This window comes from Cricetulus griseus (assembly GCF_003668045.3).
Source record: "Cricetulus griseus strain 17A/GY chromosome 1 unlocalized genomic scaffold, alternate assembly CriGri-PICRH-1.0 chr1_0, whole genome shotgun sequence".
NCBI classification, from domain to species: Eukaryota; Metazoa; Chordata; class Mammalia; order Rodentia; family Cricetidae; genus Cricetulus; species Cricetulus griseus.
The window spans coordinates 145,939,763-145,945,762 of NW_023276806.1; the positions used below are offsets into that span (position 1 = coordinate 145,939,763).

Here is a 6,000-nt window from a genome sequence, read left to right on the forward strand (position 1 = left end):
TTCCTTTCCCCAGTTCCTAGACTCCATCCAGTTTAACCTAATATTAACTAAATGCAACTAGTTTTATATTTAACAAATGAATAAATCTAATTCTTCACTTGAATTCTGTGAACTGAATAGGAAAGACTTTTTCAAAGAGGTCTTTATGTCGTCTGACTTTCGTCCTAAAGTTGATTATTTAGTTAGCGTCTTTTATAGTAGTTCCAAAAAGTAGTACAGGCTGTCTTTCTTATCTTTGATATCATTTCTTCTCCCTGTTTCTCCTATTTATTTCTAGAAAATGCCTTTTACCCACCATGTTTTATAAGCAATGCAGAGAAACAGGGGTTACCTGAAGTTTCTCCTTTGTTCTCCCAAAGTGACACAAACCTGTCTTCCTATCACATATTTGAATGTGAGCAAAGTCCCTGCTTGGCTCTAGCATTATGTGCCTACCACTGATCACATAGTAGGCACTTAATGAAAATAAAGACACGGGGGTATTACTAACATTTTACCTTGTCTCTTCTAGGACCTAGTATAGGACCTTGCACCTAGTAGATACTTAACAAAGGTATGCTTTAAAGAATTACTATTGTGTTACAGTAACTTTTCCTTCTCTCCTTTGGGGACAAGAGGAAGACTTCCTGCAGACAAACAAAATGATTCCATTAATTAACCCTTTCGTCATGAGAATAAAGTTGACTAATGGCAGGCACCTATACATGTCAAACTCATCTTAGTCCAATCCTCGACCAGGTGTTCTATCTCATCTCCCATCAGACCTCCCCTCCCCCACACTGCCAGAGTCCAGTGTATAACTGCAGATTTTGTAACTGTATTATTGGTCTCTGTTTGCATATTTCTTCTCCTGTCAGAAAATCTCCTTCATCCTCATTTTGCTTCCTCAGCCTGAAGTTTTGAGAGACACCTATGTCTCAGAATACCCTTTCCAATACACCTGGGTTGACATTGAGTGAGCACAAATGCATGGGCAGACATGTGTCATGTATATGCATGTATGTGTGTGTATAGCTCAGAGGTCACCCTCACATCATTATTCAAAGATGCCTCCCATGTTACTTTGATAAAGAGTCTCTCATTGACCTAGAACTCACCTAGTAAGCTAGATTGGTTGGCCTGAAAGATTGGTCTGTCTCTGCCTCCCCAGCTCTGGGCTTCTAAGCTTATGCCACCACAACCAACTTCTTCTCACATGTGTCCTGGAGAACAAACTCAATCCCTCCTGAAGGCTTTGCTGCCTAACTGAAACACCTCTGTACCCTGAGCCTGGAATTCTCAATTTGGAACACAAAGTCTTTAGGGATCAAACTGCTGGTTTTCATTCTATCAAAGGTCTCACTCAAAGGCCTTTGACTATGATGTTCCTCATACTTTAAAAACCCTACCTTTTCCTGAATATTTCCTTGTTTGCAATCTCCTCTTTTAAGCTAGCAAATACTTAATTCTTCCTGCAAAATATTTGGTACACAAATGAAAGACTAGTGCTGTGCAGCTGACTACAGCAAGGCACATCATCAAGGTATATGCATGTCTGATTTGGGTGAGATCTGTGCATGATTATTATATAATCATCAGCATATGTTTCAGAAGCAATCCAGTATCAGAATATGAATCATGGACTATGTAGATGATATACTAATCTTGTTGCCATCATTAATCTGTACCAGTTAAGATCCAGATCTTCTTGACCCTAATTCCTCCTATTAATTAAACCCCACAACAAGGACATTAAGGTATTAAAAAAAGGAAACGTTGTTTAGCCCACTAGAGTTGAAAGCACATGAATTTAATCTCCCCATCAATAAATAATCACTGTGAGGTTATACTATTCACCTGGACAAATTGTATAAACTTGATACTTATTTTTTAAATTAAGCTCCATAGCTATTTCAATTAAGGCAGCTGTAGAAAGACATGATGGAAAGAAAAGTGGGAATAAGTGGCTTGAATGTTTGATCAAGAAAATGGTGACTGGGAAACTGGATATCCAATCCTGTGTTGTAAGGGAGGTCTGTTTGAGAAGTCAGACCACAGGAGCTGGTTTTCTTTATACACTGCCACTAGTATACTGGTGGATCCACCTGGTGTCCAGACATATGAAAGGTGAAAAGCTCCTTAGGAAGCCTGCATTGCTGATACTTGAAACATTAGGAAAAGAAGTTAAAATGTTACTCAGAGGTTGCCTATGAGTCAGTGAGGGGATATAAAAACGATGAATAATGCCTGCTTATTGTATTTGTGAGTTAAGCTAACTGAAGTCAGGAATAATTAGTAATGCCTTTAAGAAGGCTTTGGATATCATAAACTCTATCTCCTACAGATCTAAGTAAATGATACTATTACATCTTCACAACAACCACTTATTCAGCTGCTACTGTGTTTCAGTTTTTCTACATTTTCTCCCTAGACTTTCTGAACTCTTACTATTTTCACTTCAAAGATGAAGAAATTAAAACTAGAATTCAAACCCGGGATATTGCATCCCAAATAAGAGAAAGTTTCCTTGCTAATAAAAAGGTATCATTTTACTTATTGTTCCTAGCAGTGGTCTAATTTGGTCATTGCATTGCTCTTCATTTTTGTAGAGCAAAAAATTGAAGCTCCAAAGAGTTTAGTAACTAGCATGGGGGCCACACCCGCAGTCAGTGAGAAAATTGGACTTTGGGATGTAGCCTGTTTTGGTTCAATCTGTCATCTATTGCTGACTAGTTGAGCTTTGGTGTGGTCACAGATGCATGCTCCCCTGATTGGTGGTGGGAATGCAAAGCATCACTTCACTTTCATGTCATTAAAAGAGTTCCTTTCAAATGGATAATTAGCATACTGAAAAATCACACCTGCATATGGTAGCTATTTCTTTATTATGCTTGTGGGCTGTGACAGGCTTTCTCTTTGTCACCTAGGCTGAGCTAGAACTCACTATGTAGCACAGGCTGTCTGCGCACTTGTGATGCCCTGGTCTTAGTGTGCTGAGCGCTGGCATCATTGCAGTGGTACATTACCACACTGACTAGTTATTCCTTAAGAACAAATTCACTCAAACAGGGTTATCTTCTCAGTTAGCTCTGCACAGTGTATTTCTACTTTATGCTTTTGAAATAAATTGGTGCCAAGAATTACTGGGTCAGACTTCTTAAATCATGAATTAATTAATTGATTGATTGATTGCTTATGGCATAATCTAGCTTTGCCACACAAATAATTTCTCTTCTTCCCATTTGGAGAAGTTTCTAGCCAAGGAAATGTGTGTGAATTCTTTAATTCTTCCCTTCTTTAGCTTCCTTGTCTTGAGAAGTGGAAGTTCTGGAAAGCCCTAGCTATGAAAATAAAATTGAGTATATTTGTGGTTCTTGAACCCACATTGGTACAAAGTCTCTTTTGATACTTCAAACCCTGCCATTTCAGATGTTTATATAAAAAAGGGTGAACACTTTGTATGGCCTACCAGGTTAACAAGGTGCTTCAAAGTGTTCATTTCAAAAACTCCACTGAATGTCTGGACATGAGAAGGGGAGCCCTGACCTGACCTGACGTTGGAGACTTTGCAGAGTATTGTATTGGGGGATTAAAGTATGTTGTTAGCATCATTGAGAGGTTTGTGTTTGTGTATTTTTTCCTTTTGTATGAAAGAGAAGGGAAAGGATAAATGAATAAGTAGAGTTACTAAATCTCAAGTGAACCAAGGATAAGGAATAATAATGACAGCCAATCTAAAGTTTTATCCTTTTGGTGTTGACCTGAAATGTTCAGTCACATAGAAAGAGATCTTACCTAAGTATAGGTATAGTTGAAAAGGCAGTATTATTTGACTTCTGGAAAGAGACTCTCTACTACTACAGGGATCTGTATAACTGACAGATATAGGAGGTGGACACTTCTGATATAGGAACTGAACATATGGGTAAAAGCAATAGATCAAGTGCTGGGTGGGAAATATGCTTTTCTGCTATTGCAAACGGTAACACATTAAAAGAAGGAAAAGGTTTGTAAGAATCAGAGGTGGATGACTCCAAGGAACAGCACCTTCCAGGCACAACAATGCTAATGATCCCACAGAGACTGTGACAGACAGCATGCACAAGACCTGCACATGTTCAAACCAGACAAAACTGTAACACTGAAGAGAAATGGATGCAGAGTCCTACTCCTAATCAATAAGCTATTTGCAATTACTCTCTGCTAGGAAAAGGAAAGTCTGTGTTCTCCAGTGAAGAGTCATTGGGTATATCAGACATGCTCATTGTAGGCTCCATGACCAGGACTAGTGGGCTACCAAGACATGCACACTCTCTCTCTTTCTCTTTTTTCTTTATCTTTTATTTTGGTTTCTCATATTGGAATTTTATGTATTTGTTTGTTTTGATCCTTGTTTTATGAATTTTTAAGAGGTAGAACAGAAGTTGTAGAGGTGAGAAGGATCTGGAAGGAGTTAAGGTAGGTGAAAGGTTTAAATACATTATATGAAAACATCATTTTACATAAAAAAGAAGAAATATGGCATGAAATTAGGGAAATGAATGTACTAAATATACATTGACACAGTTTGCTGAATATTCAGAACATAGTCACTAGAAAATTTTTGTATTATTTCTTGATAGCCTTACAATTAAGCTTCAGTAACTATTACAAGATGAAGGAAGCCTAGGATTTACTGCATAATCGTTTGATGCCAGTGATCAGTAATATTGTATTGTGTGCTAAAAATTTTGGTTAGAAGGTAGCTTTGTTTTTTTACAAATCCACTTTTATTTATTTACTTTTCATTAGTTCAAACCTGGGGCGGGGTACAGCATCATACAGATTTTGTGTTCACTGGCCTTTGCAGGAAGGTTGCTTTGGGTAATTTAGCCAAACAGTGGCATTATTTCCTTGGGCCCAAGTTACTCTTCCCTAGATCACACTGGTTTTGTTTGGTTTGCCTCTGGTTGTCACTGTGTTGTTGTTTGGCTTTATACACATAAGCACATCTCTTGCCCAAGTAGAATTCAGTTTCATCTCAGGCATAAACACCTTAACTGTTAAGAAGAGCTGTGTGCTCTCTCTGGTTCTGGAGAGCTCACTTATAGCCAGCAAAAATGGCCTTGCACCACAGCCTTCCAGACATATTTGCCTTTTAGAAGTCCTGTTCCCACCAGGCCTCCACAGGCACCAAAATGGTGGAAATAGCTAGAAGGTAGATTTTTATGATGTTCTATTGTCAATAGCAATGACTAGGAAGACAGAAAAAAAATGAATGTAATAGGCAGGATTGGGCTAGTTTTACAACTATGTACAGATATTTCAGCTCACCAAGCTCTAAAGATTAAAAGTATTCATGTATCTATAATACTTCTGTAATTTTTAATTTTAAATACTTAAGATAATAAATTTAATGTAACAATGAGATCAAGAGTAGATAAGTGTGGGAAGAATACAAAGGGAACAGGCTAATTAGAAGAGTAGACCACCAGAGCAAAGAAAAGTTAAAAGAGTGCAACAAATATAGGACTGGGGGAAGGAAGGAAAGGGAGACAACAGATGGTGCGGCCTGCAAAATATGGACAGTACTTGGGGATGGGGAGAGGAATTTCAAATCATGTAGAAATTGATAGTAGAGTCTTCCAGTAATGGAACTGAGAGAGTCAATGAAATTGAAAGGAGTAGGAGGAGAGAATCAAATTTAGTACACCTTGATTCACATCTGAAGTCGAAGATTTAAACAAAAAGGAGAAATTGAACAGAAACTGGAGGGATAGTGTGTACTGTCAACTCCTCTGGGGAAGAACACAGGGTGCTTTCTCCTTTGAATTTTTGGTTTATTTCTTCATTTAATATATACATACAACTTATTATATTCAATGAATAGAAGTGTTTGAGAAGTAGAAAGAATAGAATTACTTAAAAGTAGTGGCATTGTGTAAGCGATGGATACAATTGGGAATTGCATTAGAGATGCTTATAGCACATGTTTCTTAATTTCTGCGCAACAGCAGTTCCTGTAAATATTCTTAGGAAGGT

At 37.8% G+C, this 6,000-nt stretch overlaps 1 pseudogene; it reads right to left on the reverse strand.

The window, feature by feature from the left end:
* Positions 1-5,121, reverse strand: part of LOC107979263 — an 84,773-nt pseudogene extending 79,652 nt beyond the window's left edge.
* Positions 5,122-6,000: the final 879 nt, after the last annotated feature.